This window comes from Lepidochelys olivacea, assembly GCF_965140295.1.
Source record: "Lepidochelys olivacea isolate rLepOli2 genome assembly, chromosome: 7".
NCBI classification, from domain to species: Eukaryota; Metazoa; Chordata; order Testudines; family Cheloniidae; genus Lepidochelys; species Lepidochelys olivacea.
The window spans coordinates 47,452,444-47,472,668 of record NC_140417.1 but is presented as its reverse complement, the minus strand read 5'-3'; the positions used below and the strand labels follow the sequence as shown (position 1 = coordinate 47,472,668).

The 20,225-nt window shown below is 48.1% G+C and overlaps 2 long non-coding RNA genes across 2 annotated transcripts in view; one reads left to right on the top strand and one right to left on the bottom strand.

Annotated features, from left to right (window-relative positions):
* The first annotated feature begins 1,450 nt into the window (after positions 1-1,450).
* LOC311523424 lies at positions 1,451-19,207 on the top strand. Its single transcript, XR_014712335.1, has 3 exons — positions 1,451-1,566; positions 2,246-2,542; positions 17,482-19,207. It is a non-coding gene; the product is annotated as an uncharacterized lncRNA (long non-coding RNA).
* LOC311523423 overlaps positions 15,178-20,225 on the bottom strand; it is a 58,532-nt gene continuing 53,484 nt past the window's right edge. The window contains exon 3 of the long non-coding RNA XR_014712334.1: positions 15,178-15,506. This is a non-coding gene — a long non-coding RNA (uncharacterized lncRNA). The remainder of the gene's footprint in view (positions 15,507-20,225) is intronic.

The window sequence follows — 20,225 nt, the reverse complement described above, 5'->3', positions numbered from 1 at the left end:
TAACAAAAAATTAGGCTATTTTTTGCCCCAGTAAGGGGCAAATCCTGACCTGCATGTGGCTGCATGGGAGAGAATAGTGCATAGGGAGCCTCTTCCACCCCACCCCACATGCAGGGTAAGATCTCAGCCTAGCGCTCAGTAATGGGTTGCAATGGGGTGTGGGCCTCAGCTTCTACGCTGGCTTGTTCCATTGCCAGGGCGTGGCCAGATACCCAGTCAGCTCGGGTAGGTGTTGCAGCCATGGCTAAACGGGTGTATCCTTCCCCTTTGCAAAGTCTGCTCCACTCTGCATTGCTTCCTCCTGCTCTGCACAGGCTAATCTGTGTTGGCGTGAGGGCTCAGGTACCAGTGAATGGCCAGCACACGCCCTACCCACCCCCGAGGGGCAGGACTTTGCCTTACTCTAGAGAAGAGCACTCGCATATAATCAGGCTCATGTCATGAGGGCAGAAGGCAGCTGCTCACTCACAACTAAGCTAAAGTTGTCTTCCTCCTCAGTAGCTCAGGCTGTGACTCATGGAGCAGGGGCCACGTTCCCTGCCCTGGTGAAAGGGAAGAAGAAATATTTGTAGTATGACTGCTGTGTTAACTTATAAAGATTCTCTCTCTCTGCCTCTGTGCTCACACTTAGCCCTCCGTACAGTGTTACACACCTGCATCTGCTCTCCTATGCCTGAGCACAAGCATGCCACACACCTGCTGTATGCTCCCACGTAGTTGTGCAACCATTTCTTCACACCTACTGATTTGGCTTTTTCAGGCTCCTTCGGGCCCTGGGGGAAGAAGCTCAAGGGGACCAGAGCTCATGTTAGTGTGGCCCCATGATAAATGGCTCCCCAAAGGAAGGATCATGGAAAACACAGAAACAGATTTGCATCTTAAGACACTCAGCTTGATCCTGACGCTGCGCTGGTGGGTCCCCATGGTGCTTGATTGCATAGTCCTAATACTGGCTGTGGCTACTCCCTGATTTGAAGTTGAGAGGAACAGAAGGTTAATTTCAGCTCATCTTTGAATGCTGCAGCCCACACTACACTGCAAGGCCTGGGGTACTGTGCAAACGCCGATCAGCAGACATGCCAGCCCCGACACAATCTCTTGGCCCCACATGGCAACGGAAAGCTACAGAAGAGCGCATCGCGGTTCATCGTCCACCACCTAGCCGCTCTGACAGGGTGAGAATGAGGGACCAATTTCCAATCCTGCGAGCACAGCAAGTCTTTCCAGCAAGCTGTCAGCACCTGGTACACACTCCTGTCAGAGAACAAATCCCCTGGCAGCCCATTAGAAGCAGCTCCAGGCTGGCTGCAGGATATCTTGACAGGAGGCCAGACAACAGAGTGAACAAACACAGATATTCTGTTAAGAAGGTGTACGTGGGCGGAATGAAATCTGGGATCTATTACTCTGTTAGAGGCCATTTGATGAATACTTACAGAGCTGCCTATCGAGAGGAGCAGAGCATGGAAAAACGCTTCCTCTCAAGCATTTCTCCTGCCTCCATGGCATGAAAATCACATGTATCGGCCTCTTTCTCTCTGCACCAAGCTTGGGCTTCTCATTAGTGTAAGTGCCAATAGTGGGTCACACAATTCTCTCCTGTTACTCCCGGCCTGTAGAGGGGTCTAGTCAGCCCTCAGTGGCATGCCCTGCCTGTACAATAACAAGAGCCATCCCAGAACCCACCTTCCTGGATTTGCAGAGAGATGGGGTCTTGGCAGAATTGCTCGGGTTGTGTGCTAGGACGATTTCTATGCTGGCCAAATGGACCTGTAACTCACCCCCTGCTGTGCCACCAATGGCAGATGTTGTGGTGCAGATGGGGATCAGACTGTGGGTGGGGTTGGTGCTGCGGCCGAGCCCTGTCCACAATACAGCTCCCACAGGGGGTGAATGAGGGATCTCAGCTTTGCCAGTGTGGAGAGGGCTTTGGAGGAGAGAGTGTGGGGGGGAAAGCCTTGGCCCGTAAAGGTAATAGTAAGGGGCCCGGACGGCACTTTGTCACTAAGGCAGGACAGAGAGAATAAGTGGGGCTAAGAGGGACTTAATGGGGTAAGCACGTAGCTGGGAACCAGGAACTCCTCTGCAACTGACTCCTTCTGTAACCTTGGGCTAGTCACTTGACTGCTCTTTGCCTCGGGGATAACACTACCTACCTGACAGGCAGGGACAGCCATTAGTTGCACAGCACTAAAGAGGTGGGGCCAGGCTGCATTTCAAATCATCCCCTTGTTGCTTCCCACAGGAGCATTTGGATCAGCCAGTTACCCAGGCAAGGATGAGCTGGTTCCAGCGTGCTGGATTGGGCCCAGCTTGAATGACACAGGAGGCAGTGAAAATAAGCCTGGGTGACCGTTTATTATGCAGCAGCATGATCCCAAACTCAAAAGATTGGGGTCCCCAACCCTGCCTGAGAGCCTGTTGCAGAGGCGCTGCTGCTGCCTGTGGGGAGCCAGGAATGACCTGGGCTGGTAACGCAGAAGAGGTGAAATGGCAGCTAAGGAAAAGCACCTGCTTCCCCTTTGAGGAAAAGAAGTGGCTGGTGAGTACCAGAGTGGTTCCAAAAACGTTCTTCCAGCTCTCGTTCACAATTGCATTGTAAGTTATTTAGTGACAGCACATCCCAGTTTGGCTTTTCCCTGAGTGCAAGATCGCAGGCTAAGGAACAGCCCTCTCAGACATGGAAAGAGAGCGAATCGGTTGGCACCCCCCCTGGTGTATGCAAGGAAAGATGAGCTTTGCTTGTCCTCAGAGGGATGGGCACAAAGAAAGCTTTAAAACTTAACAGGACACTAAACCATATTACAGTGTCATGGTCCTGGTCCTCCTCTTGTCAGATTTTCCTTGTGAAAGAAGCAGTAGAAAACCAGAAGAAAAAACTCCTCGGCACAGTAATACTTTAGGTTTAATTTTCAAGAACATATGAAACCACTCCTCACCAGGTGATGAGATTGGGCCATCAGAGATAATTCAACCAATCCAAAGATTTTTATTAGGCCATCAGAGGTAACTTAGTTGATCAGCGTATGTGGCTGCTAATTTGCTACCAAACTGTTTGACTTTAATTAAGGGCACATATAGGGATAAACTGCAAGATTCAGAGTGGGATTTCAAACCCCATAAAGTTTAGGGCGATTTGGATACCGGGTTTTGGTTCATACTAGTCTCTTGATAAAATGCTTTAAATCTACCTTGGGCTTTTCCCTACAGTTGAACTAGGTTTGTATTATTTGGTTATGATAGCTCAGCAGCAAAGAGCAGTCCTTTGATCACATCATAGATCTGCAACACAATCTCTTTTCCAACTGACTGTGGGATTTTCGCTACTGGTAGCTCTCGATACACACACGCATATGGAAGTGACGGCCATCAGTGTGATCACCTGCATTTATCATTCTGCTTTGGCCATCTCACCTGCACTTTGCTGGAGCTATTTCTAGGATTCCAAACCTCTGAGCTGCTTCAAACAGCTTTCACAAAAATGTTTTTCTTTCTTTCAAAACATGAGATTTTTGCCCTTTAAATTGTACTAAGCTAAGGAACAGGATGGGTGATTTTCAGACACTGTCACCAACCAAGGAAAGGTCAAATATTTTGTGGACCTCCAGGGTTAGAAACATGTGCTAAAATATATATCAGTGGAGAGCTGGGGAATTCTGAGGTTTGTTACTAGTCAATGAAAGAATGATCTGGCCCGAGATGAAACTTGGGGTAGCACCTCGGTGCAAGGAACGATAAGTGGTATTATGGAAAGTCAATACTATGTACTGGCTCTGCTGACCATTTTATAAGACTGAACCCTCATTTATCCAATTTTTGTGTGGGAAGGAGGCATATCAAAAGCAGGACCCAGTGGATAATTATCCAGAGTGATCTTACTGAAATTTGGATGAAAAGAGGAGTTTGATTTAAAGGGGCTGGATAAATGGGCTTGTATTGTCTATGTAATTATAGGCCAGTTAGAGAGCCAATGCGAAGTAGTGATGTAGCTGCATGGCTTTCTACACCCAAAGACTCCATGCCATACAGTCTGTCCTTTTAGTCACGCATACCTGGGAGTTGGTTTTTCCCCTAACTGCTAGTGTCACACACAAGCTCATGCTGGATCTAAGTCAGGCCTTTCCTTCCCGTGCACCAGCCCCAGAGCTGGCTGAACATTTTCTGTCAAAATGTTTTTTTCGGCGGAAACAGCTTTTTGACTAAACGTTGTGTTTTGTCTCCTGTTTGCATTACACATTCGGGGCTTCAGAAAAAAACAGATCAGAAAAACAAAAACCAAGGATTTTTTCCCAGCTACTAGAAACTAAAATTGGTTTTGGTTTTGGGTTGCCAGAAATAGAATATTTTTCAGTGGTTGGAAGCTGAACATTTTTGGTTTTCAGGTTTATGGGTAAAGCACACACAATTTCAAAGAAAAAATGGGATGACAATGGGAAAACCATTTTTTGTTTTGTTTTTTTCCTCCCTTCCCCAAGAAGAAAAATCAGTTCCTGACCAGCTCTAGTAATCACCCATGATGCACTCAGTCACCCCACTGCAACCAAATTTCAGCCCTTGGTGACACCTACGTACCCCTATTACCATTGATGGGTTTGCACAGGGGTCACTGCCCAGAACTTTGTAACCAACTCTATGGATGATGCATGAGCAGCACTAAATTCTAACTCCCTCTTCCATTCTACCTGGGCTGGCTTTGTACGGTAACGGGAGTAAATAAAGCAGCAACTCCTTATTTCTATTGCTAAAGGGCTCAACTATGATGAAATATGCATCTACTGAGCAAGGAATGGCTATAATTTCCTTGGGTTAGATTGCCCCTTTCTTGCCCTCACCCAATAGAATGAACAGAAGTTTGGCCTATGCCCCAAGGATCTCATGGGATCTATCAGATGCTTTTTCCCATGTGTCCCTCGCCACTGTCCCCTTCAAAAGCTGTCTGTTGCCACCAAAATCTACAATTCATCAGTCTATTAAAGCTGAGAGAAAATCGGAATTGCTATCCCAGAGGCCAGTTCTGAGAGTTTGACATTAGTTTCCATCCTGAATACAGGGATGAAAAGTCAAAATATCAGTTTTTTTCCCCAATCAAAACCATTTTGACATTCCTGAATCAAAATGTTTCATTCCGGATCCATTCAACATTGACCTGTGTCTGAAATACGGGGTAGCCTCATGGGAGTTATATGTCAAATGCCTCTGTTAGCCTCTATGTGCTGGGCTCCCCAGTTGGACTACATTTCCCATGATGCACTGGTGTCACAGGACTCTCATTATGCCGTGCTTCAGCTAGAGGAGAAACCATGATGCATCATGGGCACCCAAAGTATAACTCTCCGAGGTGCTGTGGCAGCTCAGGGGGACCCATCATAGTGTCAAATTGACCTGAAATGAAACCTTCTGATTTGGTTTGAAAAAGGGAAATGTTTCAGCTTCACAAAACCACTCATTTCAATTTTCCTGATTGCAAATTAAAAAATGTTGGTGAAAATCAAAGTTTTCCCAGGAAAGACTTTGCAGAAAATGCATTTTCCATTGAAAAACATTTTCACCACAAATTCACGACTAGCTCATCTGTCTACGCTCTCTTGTACTGGCATCCATCCCTGTAGTGTTCGAATGTCTCCTAGAACAATCAGCATGGCATGTGTTTTATTATTATTACAGCAGAACTTTAACCAGCCCAGCCAGGGATCAGGACCCTATTGCACAAATAATGCAGAGCCAGTCCCTGCCCTTGAGTGTAGTAATCTAGGGCTTAGATAATATTCAGTAGGTAGATGCAGGTGGGCAAGAGGACAGGGTGACTGCAGGGACAGGTGCTCTGTGATTCCTGTTGCAATTGTAGTAGTGGTCCTGACAGCCATAGGTGGTCCCCAGCCTGAGCAACATAATCAGAGCACAGGCTGGTTTTCAGGAGGCATTTAAATGAGGCTGGGTGTGAATCTGGATGTGGAGCCCTCCCAAAGCATAAGGTGCAGCAAGGCCAGGATTTAGCTGATGATTCATGAGGCAGAAGAGAACTCAGCTGGCTGGCCCCTTCTCAGCTGCGCCACGTTGCAAGGCTACAGGACTAGGCATATCTCGAATGCAGCGGGAAGCAAGCTTTCCAGCCTCTGCCCACTGGGCTCCAGCTAGTGCGCTAAAAATCACGGTGTGGACATTGCGGCTTGGGCTGCAACTCCAGCTCGGATGCCTTGGTGGGCTTGAGAACTCCAGCTGACTCGTCCACACTATTTTTAGCACACTAGCTGGAACCCTGCTGGTGCAAATCTGTCTCCCTGAGCTGGGAGCTCTACCTTCTGTGGCTAGCACTGAGCTGCTCTGACCCTAATGCCTACGGGCTGCAGAGCTGCTGAGGAGGAAGGCGCCGGTTTTGACACAGCAGCCCTTTCTACCGTCAGCAGCTTGGGGACTTCGCTGTAATTACACAGACTGTCTCTAAGCCGCTGCTTGCTGTGGGAACTTGAAGACGCGGGCCACTGGTCTCATTTCAAGCCAACTGGCTGCGCCTTTGATGTCTGTGGAGATGATGACCCTGCTCAGGCTGAGGCTGCTCTTGAAAGAGAGAAGCTGCTATTTAGCAAAGAAAATGTTTTTCTGCTTCCTTATGAAGCCCGCTATGGAAACGGAGCAGGAAAAACAGATATTTAATGAAAGAGCGGGAGGGAAAAAGCCCAGCCTTGCTAGCTTCTCTTTCGAGAGGCGCCTCCATCACAGCCGCGTCCATTTCAAAGAGGCATCAAAGAGTTAGCTGCTCAGGTGCAGGCTTCAGATCCGAAGGGGCCTGAAGCCCGGGGGTTTTACACGCACAGAATAGTGCTTGACACTGTTTTTCCAGAACCTGCAGGCACTTAGCAAATTGCACTGGGACTGAAAAGCAGTTGGCCACCCAGCTCCAGTGTCTGTGCGCTGGAGCCGTGGCATGTGGCCCTCCCATGTGCAGATGGGAGAGAGGTTATCACCTGCTTGGGCTGGCAGCTGTGACTGGTTGGCCTTGGGGCCCTGCTGAGCTGCAACCCAGGGGATGCTTTGGTCTCCCACTCTGGCAGCAAGGCTGGACCTGGAGCCAAGTCACTGGCTGATCTGGCAGTGGAAGCGGAAGCGGGGGACTTGCTCTCTGGGCACCTGTTCTAGCAGCAGGACAGGAAGGAGAGGGGACTGAGGCCTGGATTCCCACCCCACAATGCCCTGCGGTGGGGGTGGGGCTAATCTGGGGATAGAATATCTGTTCTCTGGTGTGAATCTGAAATCCCCAAGCTCTTCTCAGGGGTTATGAATAAGGACAGCCCAGATGTGGGAGACCTGCCTGGCCTGGGAATGCTAAGACCTGAGAGATGGAAATGATTTTCAATTGTCTGACTGACCCTCTTCTCCCAGCCCTCACCTGCTGCCTCTACCTTTCCTAAGTGCTGTCTGGCACACCTTGCCCTTTCTGGCATGGTCCCCAACATGGCACCGAGGGATGGGGGCTCTGCAGGAGCCCATTCTGCCCCCACTCTCCCTCTGCCGCTGCCCTTCCTCGGCCAGTCTCACTGGTGGGAAACTCAGCCTGGTAAGGATTTGGGGCAGCCAACCTCCTCTCTTCCCCACCTACCTCACTGCTGCCTTGGGAGGCGGGATCTGGAGCAGCACCTTTGGGCCCTTCCCTGCCCCAGTGAGACCTGCGGCTCCCCCGCCCTTTCTGAAACTGGTGTGAGCGGTGGGAATCGAAGGCCGGGGTGGCAGCTGCACAAGTCGCCTGCAGCCAGGGTGAGTCAGCATCATGCCATGTTCAGGCTCTCATTTTTACAGGGAGGCCACACAGTGCTGAACTGCCTGAAGTGGAGTGTGGGACACAGGGGCAGGAGGACCCTGGGACACATCCCAGGCCAGGAAACAGCCCCACTTCTATGTCAAAGCATCACCAACCCAGGGCTGTGGGAGGAGAGCCCATGGGAGCCCCAAGCTCTCAGCCAGATCATGTTATTCGACAGATCCCTCTAAGGCTCTGTGGCTGGGAGTTGACCCTGAAGGGACAGCTGTAGCTGGGCCATGATATGGCGGAGCTAGATTCATGCTGGTAGGACCTCAGGAATATCCCCTTTGATTTGATGCCAGCTGTGTGGCAGCTCCTCTCCTTCCCAATGCACCCATGTCTTCATCCTCCCTCTTTGTGACATGCCCTTTCCTGGAGTCAGGGTTCCAGGAATCCTGCCATACGTGAGGGCCCTTGTGTGTGGCAAGGGCACCAGGGCAGTTCTGGTCCCAGATCCAGCCTGCGTGAGCCCAGCGGGGGAGTGACAGGATTCCAGGATTTACACAGCTCCGTAATCACGGTATCATCTACTGCCAACGGGCAGGATGGGAGAAGGGCCCAACAAGGCACCACTGAGAACACGGCAGTTAGCTGCAAGTTCCAGCCCCAAGCCATGCCAGCCTGCATCAGCCAGCCAGTCCTGTGCCCAGACAGAAGCAATCACCTGCGTTATGATACTGATGGTGGCCAGCTATGGTCCTGTTGTGTCCTTTGCTTTTTACATAATAAACATAATATGAGGCAACCACACAGGCATCGGGGGAGAGGGGATGGTGTCCTGAAAACTGTGTTACTGAATATGCACAGCACGCCAGGCCTAGATGCATCTACACTGCTGCCCACATCTGGAAGCAACGGGGAGTCTGATCCTCTGCTGCCCTGCATCTTTTGTGGTCATTTACACCAGAGCAAAGTGGGTATGAAACACTGGCTAACTTGGAATGGGAGGGTTATGCACCCTCTCTGCACCAAGGAAGGGCAATAGGGAGTCCTATAGCTTTCAAACTCAGCCCTTGAGGCATCTGGCCTGTAACCCGGAATCTGAAAATCGAGCTGGCTTGCTTCTAAGCTTGGACACTGCTGCTATTCTGGCTTGCTTCTAGCTTAGGCTAAATATTTTGCCAGTCAGATTTTGCCTTCAAAGCACCAGAATGGGTTTGCACAGGTGGAGCTCAGCCTGTTCACTCCTCATTACTGGTGACGATGTGTGAGCCAAAAGCAGCCTACCCTGCCACTCTGCTCCCAGGCTGAGTTTGAAGGAGAACCATCTTTGTAATCATGAAATGAATCTGTGAGAGCGAGAGGCAATAAACACGGACCCCTATGATGCTGTTTGAACCGTCACTTTTCCAAATGGAAACTCATTTTAATGGCCAGATCCTCAGCTGCTGTGCTTTGGTGTATCTCCATTGAAGCCAGTATCCAGATACACTAGCTGAGGATCTAACATGTGTTTCAAAAGGCAGGATTTGATGCTTACAGGGCAGAGACTAGCATCCGCAGTGACTCTAGTTAGAGAAAGGTATCAATCCCCAGGCTCCGGGACATAAGTGGGTCAGAGAGTGACCCCTCCCACCCTGGTACAACATTGCAAGATTAATTACTTTACTGGGGCATTCTGCCTTGCTCTGTAGCATCTGGCATTGGCAGGACACCAGCCTAGATGGACCACTGGGCTGTTCCAGCTAGCTACATTTCCTGTTCTTAAATAGACTGCAATGTCATTCCAAATCCTTTTAAGACCAATCACCCTGCACTCAGGGGCAAACCCTGCCTCTGCCTCCACAGATGCAAAGGCCCCTTTGCAGTGGAAGCAGTGTGCCTGGAGGAGGGGCAGAATTTGGGGGAGCAGTGCAGGATGGAGCCTGGTGCTGCAGTGGATCTTGCATGTCAGAGGATGGGTGGAGGCTGGAGGAGAGATGGGTCTGGGGGATCCTGCACTATGTGGAGTCTCCGGTCCTATGCCAGGTGAGGGGCTTGCGTAGACTATTTCCGCTCTTGGGCTGCAGTAGCCTCCACGGAATGGCTCTGAAGCCACTGCATGGATTGTTTCAGAGTAGCAGCCGTGTTAGTCTGTATTCGCAAAAAGAAAAGGAGGACTTGTGGCACCTTAGAGACTAACCAATTTACTTGAGCATAAGCTTTCGTGAGCTACAGCTCACTTCATCGGATGCATGGATCGTGTTGGGGCATTGCTACCTGCCCCAGGCTCCTAGGCATCTGCCCTGTGTCTTGCTGAGCTTCTCAGGCTGGTTGCTGGCCATAGGAGTTGCCTCTCAGTGCCTTCCGTCCCATGCTCTCAGAAATGGCTTGGTTCCTGAAGTGTAACAACGTATGGCTAATTGGTGCCTGACACATTCACTCCTGACACTGATATTATATACTGTCCATGGAGATTTGCTGATGGAACTGAGAAGTTAAAGGGTTGATGAAACCATCTGGCTTGTTGCCCAATGGCTAAGACACTTGATGGGGGTCAGGAGACCTACCTTCTATACCTCATCTGTAAAATGAGAATAATAATACTTGCCCTCATTTGTAAAGCGATTAGAGACCTATGCCCACAAAACACCATGGAAGAGAGAAGTATTTATTGTGCAGTTGCCACTCCATCGTGTTACAATCAGCTTTGAGCAGAAAGCCCTACTATAACTTTGGCTTGGAAAACTGGTTTGATTGGAAAATTGCCAGGTTTACTCTGCAGGCAGAAGAGACTGTTTCTGTAACGTTTGAGAGGAAAATCCATCAAATGCTGAGAGTTACAGGTCCCTTCAAAATTACTCTGATTTGAAATTTGGACTTCAACCTAAACCGTCTTCCATTTGCCCCCTCTCCCAAAAAAGTGTGGCGGCTGGCCATTTCCAGGTAGCTAAGTTTCCTGGAAATCTCACTTGCTGGCTACATTAGAAGAGAACAGGTTGTAATGAACAATTTCTGTTCTGGATGATTGGGGTCCTTGCCCGCTGATTTCAGCTGGAGGTTTTGCATTCACTTTGCACAGGTGTAAATGGCTACCAAAGATGCAGAGCAGGAGCTGCTCAGACTCTCCATATGTATGACCACATTGCCCTCTATTTGCTGCGTGCAAATCAGAAAGAATTTCAAGTGCCACCAATAGGTGGACGTTAACAGATATTGGGACTGATCAAAAAATATCCTGATTTTCCCCCTCCTGACTACATTTTCCATGGTGCAGCATAGCCAGGGACTCCCATAATACATTGCTACCCTCTCCAAGGAGGGAGACCATGGTGCATCATGGTAGATGTAGTCCAGTAGGGGATCCCAGCCTATAGAGATAAAAGAGTGAGCTAGGCACCTGAACTACAACTCCCAGGAGACGCCATAGCAACATTTCCAAAATCACAACATTTTGGGTTTTCACCAAAAATGTTCAGGATTCAACTTTTCAATGAAAAATTACAATTTGCCAAGGGCTGGACACCAAGGAGCATCTACAGACTTTCTGTGGCTCAGATAGTACAATACACCACACCTCTTCTTCATGTAACCTATTGATTAGTCTAATGAAATGAAAAGAAACACAAGGTCTGATTTTGTTGCCAGTTTCTTAAACATTTTTATGTTTTGATTCAATTGCTTATTGATACAATAATTATTAGGTAGCTAGTTCCTGATATGTGCTAGGCACTTCTCACATATGAGACAGGTCCCTATCCCAAAAGAGCAATCTTCCACTGAAGTCAATAGCAATTTTGTCCTAAGTGACAATATATAGACAAAATAGGGGAGGGGAAAAGAACCAAATAGATAGGGAGGAAGGAACATACAAAGTAGCTTAGGAGGCTGCAAATGTGGCATATGATGTATTATGTTAATTCCTTGGCTATTTTTAAAATTACTTAAAGTATATGCATAGGCAATTAAGGAATTGTTGTTCGAGGCATTATGAGAAAAGGTGCATTTATGAATCACTTAAAAATACCATTTGGGCTATATTTTGAAACAATCATTCTCAATAATTGTGTGAATCATGATTTGTAATTATTCTAAAACATACAAAGATGATAACTAGAGGCTAAACCAATGTCTAAAAGCAGCTCAAGCTGTTGTACTAGGAGAAAAATGGGGAGGGGGCTTTAAACCAGAAGGGAAAATAGAATGAAGAGAGGAGAAGAGAACTTCAAAACCTGACTGTATTATTAACTCATATTGCTGTCATATTTATCTACAGGTAGTGGATGCATTTCAGAGGTGGGTGAAGTGTTTCCTGTATAGTTTGAACAGTCAACCTGTGGAATATTGAAAAGTCCATTGTGGCGCTATATAACTGTTTGATCATTATTATTACACTGGAGATAGTGCACAGCTGGTAGTTATATGAATATTGATAACAATGGTGTTACTGTAGGTACATCACTAGGTCATTTGCTCGGTCCTTGGAGTTTTGCAGATTCCAAATCAGATCATGTCTAGGGCAGACAGACAGATCATGTCTAGGGCAGGAACTGCATTGGAAGAGTTGTGATGGGGGTTTTGTACCCAGTGCTAGAGTGCACAGTGAATGGGTTAAACTCCTTAAGTAGGATAAGGGAAGGGAAACTGCCTAGTAGAGATTGGTTTGGGTCAAGACGTGGCCTCTAAGGGGTAACAGCTTGTTAAAGGCCTCCTGAAAAGGCAGGGAGAAATTATAGTTTAGAGCTGGTCAGAATTCTTCATGCAGAAAGTACAACACAACTTTGTTGAAACCAAACTGTTTTGAAGCAAAATGTCAGTTCTGACACAAACATTTTCTCATGGGAAATTCTGAAACACAAAATTTCATTTTTAAATTGACATTTCAAAATGAAGCAGAAATGTTCAACTCCATTTCGAAATGTTGTTACATCACAGGTTTGCAGTGTAAAAAAACTTCCATATAGAAAATGGCATTTTAAGGTGAAATGTTGATTTTAAGAAAACAGTGAAATGAAACACGTGAAGATGAAATGAGAAATTTTTGTTTCTGTCTGAAATGTCAATCGGAAACGAAAATTTTGTTTCAAGTAGGTTCTAAACTTCCCGCGGCAAAACTGATATTTTTCAATTGAAAATTTTCAAATAAAGATGTTTTTTGTTCTAAACTGCTCATAGGGGGAGATGTGGAATTGGGGGAGACGTAGGCGGTATTGCAACTTGCAATTTGCTCCAGCCCTAGGGAAAAGGAAACCGGTGGTTTATCCATCCCCATCTTAGATCAAGTGTATTGTTTTCTTGAAGGCCCTGCTTTAAACCTTTCTCAAGGCTCTAGCATTCAAAATCACCTTGTTACGCATTCTAACACCGTGCGGCTCTTGGTACCACCTGCCGTGACATCCTAGGTTAGGTCACTTGCAGGGACTGAAGCCAGGACCTCTGGATCTAAAAGCACATGCCTCTGCAGCATCAAATACAGGAGCAGCAGCAGTACACGAACATGTTATATGTGACCCAGCCACTAGAGGGGGACAATGAGCCTCACTGTATTAGCCTAGGTTCCCCAGTAATATCCAAGATCAATTGTTGCCATGTTATTTCTAAGAACATGTGGGTAAGAAGTACTCGAGGTGGCATGAGCACAGGCCTGAGTCTGCTCTCACAGCACTTCTATGCAGGCATCTCTGCGCTTACTGCAGTGGAGTTGTTCCTGCTGTTACACTTTGTCACCTAGCTCAGAATCAGGCCCAGCCTACCCATAGGGCTGTATAAATACGTGGGATCTAGTTCCTGTGCATAACAGAGTGAAAGTGCCAGGGCTGCTGTTGCATGTTAATGACACAGCCTTTCTCGCTGGGAAGAAGATAGAGATTTCCGTAGTCTTATAAGTGCTGTCACCTCTGCCCTCATTAAAACCATGTCTTTCTTTAGCTTCCACTGTCACCAAGGTTTCAAAATCAGACAGTGAGACAGAATAGCTGATAACTTGGGTGCATTGCTATTCCACAGATGTTCCAAATGACTAACGAGAGAACGTCACTCAAGAGGAATGAGGGTTGCTTTTTTTTTTTTTAAATCTGCTATGAACAAACCTCACTCAAGAGAAATGAGTTTAAAAAGAATAATTGTGCTATGAACAAACCTCACTCCACATTCGCTGGATCTTTACAGCACCTGTTAAACCTGAGTTCAACCTACTCTTCCCTTCTCCAGGAGGGTACTAGAAACTTTCATAGACTGGAGTTTTTCTTTAAGGCCGTGCTTACTTTGATATGTAGGCACCAGCGGCATCCAGGTGTTACACAGATTTTCAAGGAATTATATAGGAATAAATGTTCAAATCTGGGTGTCTAAAGTGTCTGAATAAGACCTGGTCTGCACTTAAAAATTAGATTGACCTGCTTATGTCACTCAGGGCAGTGAAAAATGTTGTGCCCTGAGCACCATGGTTAGATTAACCTAACCCCTCAGAATGGATGGTGCGTGAACCCCCCTTCAGGAAGGCTAGCCCCCCAGCCCTTCTGCCTGAGGCCCTGCTCTTCCCCCCTCTCGTGGCCGGAGGAGCCCAGGCCGACCCACCTGTCCCTGCTGCCCTGAGCCCCAGGCTGCCGGCCGGCCTGAGCCGCCAGCCAGCCATGCCCAAACTCCAGGCCGCTGGCCTGAGCTGAGCCCCTGCCAGTTTTGGGAGAGAGGGGTGCAAGGGCTTGACCTCAGGGCAGAGTGTGGGCAGGGCCACAGCCTGGGTCAGGGGAGGCTTAGCCTCCCCCGGCCTATTATATCCGCCGCCCCTGCCTCTCAGGTAGGCGAAGCTAGGTTAATGGAAGAACTCTTCTGTCGACTTAGCTACTGCCTCTTGCGGGGGGAGAAGGATTAACGATATCTGTGGAAAACCCCGTTGCACTGATGTAGGAAACAGCTGCGCTGCAGGCGTAGAGCAGTGGCACTGTAGCTGTGCGGCTGTAGTGCTCGAAGGATAGCTGTAGCCTGGTTGCTGAGCATCCCCAGCGGCTGTTGGCACTGGTGTGAGCTGTGACACCCAAGTTTGAAAATATTCAACACAGGGCCCAGCTCCCCAAAGGTACTTAGGTGCCTAGTTCCCATGTTAGGCACCTACACACCTTTAAAAATCTGGCCCGTGCTCCCTTAGCTAAATGTTTTTGCACCATGAACTTATGCCTTAAAAGCTGCCTTTCCCAAAGCTCAGTGTTGAGACACACCATCCTTGCGTGAATATCTCGTGGTGGTGACTAGGGTTGTTATGTCTGTCTGTCCATACCATGCCCATCGCTATGCTCTGTGAACATTTCTGTGCTCTCACATGAGTGATACTTCCCAGCAGGGTGCTCCTGGTGTCAGCGATGCAAAGTGGGACTGAAGGAATCAAGCCCCCCCCTCCCCGGGAAAGCTCTGGGGATCCCACACTTCTAGTCATCCTCAATGTATTTGTCATTCGATGCTTGGCTTGATGACTCTGAAATTAACCCAAGCAATGTTGAACGGGAAGGGCTATAGTCTTTTAAAGCATTTCAACAATGCTAGGACTCTGCTCTCCAACCCCAAAGCCAGTAGGGAGGAGAAAGCACTAGGTTTTGTGCCCCTTAAAATCTATGGGCCAGATTCTGGAGCTGTGCCAATAAGCACCAGCTGTGGGTTGGTCTTTTAGTCTTGGAAAATGATAAGCAGTAGGATCCCTACCTTGGGTTTGTGTCTTTCTGCAGGCTGAGCAGCCAGGTGAACAGAGATGAGCAGCCGCATTCTGAGGGGGTCGCGTGGAACAACTGCTGAGATGCAGGGTCTGCACGGAAGAAAATAATTTGGTTCAGAACTGCCACGCTGTGCAAGACCTCTCTTGGCTTCTGAATCCCTCCAATAAAACGGAGCCCTCCCGCTCCCTGCCTGTGAAATGCTAGTCTACTAAACACAAGAAGGCATCTGCGTCAGCCCTGCAGGGCTAGAGGCATGGGGACAAATCGCCGTTGGCATTAGCCGGTGCAATGCCATTGAGGCCAATAGACTGACACTCATTTATGCCATCAGGGAGTTTGGCTCCCATTAGGCCAGCCAGCCACCTGTCTAGGAACCAGCGTGTCCTCTAGGCGCAGCCCAGTCTCTCCGTGCACTACTGCTCTGATCAGTCTGATGCAGCTTCTACAAAAAGCAACAGTATTTATGCTGCACTCCTGGAATTAGTGCATAATTCCAGCAAGAAGCAATAAGATTTACGCGGCAGTGCCCGGCCTGTTCCCACCCATCCGCCTCTTAGTTTGTACAGAATTTAAGCCCTTGTTTATTGTTAAAAGAATTTCTAGTAGAGTTGATTGAGAAATGAAGTCATTCTCCCTCCCCCCCCCGGCCTTGTTAACTTTTTTCCTTTTTGTCAAAACTTCCTTTGAGATTTTTTTTCAGTGTTTCGATGAAAAACGAAACGTTTTTCAGCAAGCAAAAATTGAAACTTGGCAACAGAAAGCTGATTTCAGTGTTTTGTTATAAGCCAGAGTTTTGTTGATTTGAAAAAAAACCCCAAAATTCAATCCAAACCAACCTTTTCTGGGTGTGAAATTTTCCATTTTGTTAAAGTTACTCATCTCCACTAGAAAGAGAACTTCAAGAGAAAATTTCTGACTAGTTCTAATTGCTAGGCCTTACCGCTGCTGGGGGTGGGGGTGTGGAGTGGGGTGGTATTGTCTGCCAACAGATAGCCTAAAACCATAGCTCTTATAACTGCCTCCATTCATCTCAGTGGAGTGCTGACTGTGAAGCCTATTTAGGACACTTAAATTATCAGCATAGTTGTCTATTTCACATGGGTAACTTTTGCTAACACGCTTGCCCAGTATGGTTGGAGATCATAAAAGGCTTGTGGTGAACACTCTGTGGCCCTTGCTTCATCTCTGGAAGATACATTAGAAATATTAGTGCCCAGGAGAGAGCCTGGAGTATAAAGAAGCCATGTGCTGCTGATAATAAACACGGCTGCTAGATAAATTGCACATTCACATATTGTTAGTTAAGACTAGAAGCCTGGCTGTCCTGCTCAAAACTCACAGATCTCTCCCACTTGAGCTCGGGAGATTCCCTGTAGCAGTAGTAGGTTGCATGTCTTCTCTTGAGGAAGCCACTAATGGGCACCATCAGCAAACTTGAGGAAGGTACATTCTGCAGGGAACTTGGCAAGGGTCCCCACTAGAATCTGATGGAAAAAACAGTTCACAAGAACCTTTCTAAAATTTTACTGGTTTGTTTAAGACTTCGGTGGAGTTTTCTGTTATCAAAATGGTTTAGTTGAGAGAGTGATTTAATCTAACTCAAGTGTGGAAAACAGAGGCCACCTCCAGCCACCACTCTACAGCAGAGGTGGCCAGCCTGTGGCTCCGGAGCCGCATGCGGCTCTTCAGAGGTTAATATGCTGCTCCTTGCATAGGCACTGACTACGAGGCTGGAGTTAAAGATGCCAACTTTCCAATGTGCTGTCAGGTGCTCACTGCTCAACCCCCTGCTCTGCCCCAGGTCCTGCCACCACTCCACCCCTTCCCCTGATGCCCCTGTCCCTTCCCCCGAGCCTGCCGTGTCCCTGCTCCTCCCCCCTCCCCACCAGAGCCTCCTGCACACTGCAAAACAGCTGATTGTAGCGGGTGGGAGGTGGAGGCACTGATTGGTGGGGCTGCGGTGGGCGGGAGGTGCTGGGGCTGGAGGGGGTAGAGGATGGGGGGCTGCTGACATTACTGTGGCTCTTTGGCAATGTACATTGCTAAATTCTGGCTCCTTCTCAGGCTCAGGCTGGCCACCCCTGGTCTACAGAGCTCAATGGGGACTCAGCTCTACACTGGTCTGAAGCCACTCCCCGATTCTCAACCGCTCAAACAATCTTCCCAACACTCAGCCTGTCTGAGTAGGGTGAGTCTGCATATGGCTGAGTGGAGAGGAACAGAGGTCTCTGCAACGTCAAGCCCTTCCTGCATACCTTCACCAGGGTGACTATCCCTCGTGCACGGGACAGGTCAGTGCCAGTCAGCCTCGTGCTAAACAGATGAAGCAGCGTCAAGGTTTGATTTAAGTAGTGAGTGTTCAGAGATTCGAAAAGGGACAGAATGTCCAAGACACCTGCAGACCCACTTCCTGCTGATCTCGGAGAAGCTGGAAGTGGCCTGTACCAGCTGTAAACTACTCTCTTTTCCCTGTGCTGCCTGGGGCAGAGAGCATGGCAGACCCTTGCATACCCAAACTCCTGGTGTAAGGGTGGGATGCATTTCTACTCCCTCTTACTCCTTTGCATGGCCATACAGTCCAAGTGGCAATCCCAGTTCCCAGCCCATGGGAGCTGCGGACTCGGCACCCAGGACGGGGGCAACATGCGGAGACACACACACACACCCCGGGGGCTGCAGGGACATGCTGGCTGCTTCCAGGAGTGGCGCGGCACAGAGGGAGGGAGGCAAAGTGGGCAGGGAGCCACCTTAGCCTTGCTGCTGGCATGTCTCTGCTCGCCCCTTGAGGGGAGGGGGATCACCGAGTCTCCGTGCGCTGCCTGGTGTGGGGGCAGTGTCTCGAGCTGCCTCCCCCTCTCCCCCCACCAGAGGCGCACAGAAACATACCAGCAGCCTGTGTCTTCTGGGCGCGGTGCGGGGCCACCAGCTATGGCATGCAGGCAGCCTGCCTGCCTGAGTCCTGCTGTGCGGTCGCATTTTGGGGGCCCCCCTGTCGTTGGGAGCCCTGTGCCACTGAACTGTTTGTTTAATGGTAAATCTGCTCCGGCAGTTGAGTTTTACAAACATAGAATATGTTGCACTCCATATGATTTTATAAAAATATGCTAATGAGTGTGAATATAATGTAACTGGAATATGCTTCATGCAAAAGGTCTCTTGTAAGGTATCATTACAAAGCTTATAATCTCCTGAGTGTGCTCATCCTATTTGTATAAATGTATCACTCTTGTATCTGAAACTAGAAATATGAAATATAACTCTGAGGTCCTACTGTAGTTATGCAAAGTGTGGGCCATTAATGGTGGCTTGGAATCTTGATGGCTCCCATTAACCAGGACAAGTGACTGTAGATGGCTCTGTTTTACTTGTAAGGCTTCCTGTATACCTGTGGGCTGGCAAGTGGGTAATGAAGTCTTACAGGGACGTGTGATCATGTCACCTGAACTGGAATCCATCTTCAACCTGTTGTTTTTCCATTGAGAAGGAGGGGTGGGAACCCAGAGGGACAAAGGATTCCCACCTTATGCAAAAGATATAAGTGGGTGGAACAGACCAAAGTGGAGCCATCATGAGGAATCCTGTAGCTACCACCTGATTTGGAACAAGGGCTGCACCAGGGGAAAGGATTGTGCCCAGACTAGGAAGGCGTCCAGTCTGTGAAAGAAACTTATTGAAACATCTCTGAGGGTGAGATTTTATCTGTATTCAGTTTTATTACTGTACTAGACTTAGACTTGCGTGTTTTATTTTATTTTGCTTGGTAATTCACTTTGTTCTGTCTGTTACTACTTGGAACCACTTAAATCCTACTTTCTGTATTTAATAAAATCACTTTTTACTTATTAAATAACCCAGAGTTTGTATTAATACCGGGGGGGGGGGCAAACAGCTGTGCATACCTCTCTTATCAGTGTTATAGAGGGCGAACAATTTGTGAGTTTACCCTGTATAAGCTTTATACAGGGTAAAATGGACTTATTTAGGGTTTGGACCCCACTAGGAGCTGGGCATCTGAGTGTTAAAGAGAGGAACACTTTTGTAAGCTGCTTTCAGTTAAGCCTACAGCTGTTAGGGGATGTGGTTCAGACCTTGGTCTGGGTTTGCAGCAGGCTAGCAGGTCTGGCTCAAACCAGGCAGGGCACTGAAGTCCTAAGCTCACAGGGCAGGAAAGCAGAAGCAGAAGTAGTCTTGGCACATCAGTTGGCAGCCTCCAAGAGGGTTTCTGTGATCCAACCCATCACAGAATAATCTCCTGTTGTTCCAACATGTGGTACGTAGAACAGCTTGAAGCTTCTAGTTTCCATGAGTCCATGTTCCCTCTGTGGGTATCAGGATGCCCATGCAGCTGTAGTTATAAATGGCATGGTGTAGTCAGCTCAGGACTCCAAAAAATTCCCTTTAATAATTGATAGCACATGTTCATTCATTGGTTACAATGCAGTAGCATGTAGTTGCAAAAGACATTCCTGTACACTTAGGTGCTACATCCCTGCGATCTGATCTGTGTCGGTGGATCCCTGCATCTTCATGAAGCCCCACTGACTTCAGTGGGACTCTACATGGAGGCAAGGGTCTGTCCATGGAACCTGCAGGATCAAGGCCCTAAATAGAAGCATGGAAATAACTGGGCATTTCTCTAAGCATGAAACTATCTCTAGCTTAATGTTTCTAGTTGTATGCCCAGTTGGGTCAGTGCATTGGCTGGGTCACTGCTTGTTTCCTACAAATCAAATCACTGAATCTTGAAATTCTTTTGTATCAAAGTTTAGAAGACAGCTACAAAGAGAGCACCCAACAATGACAAAATG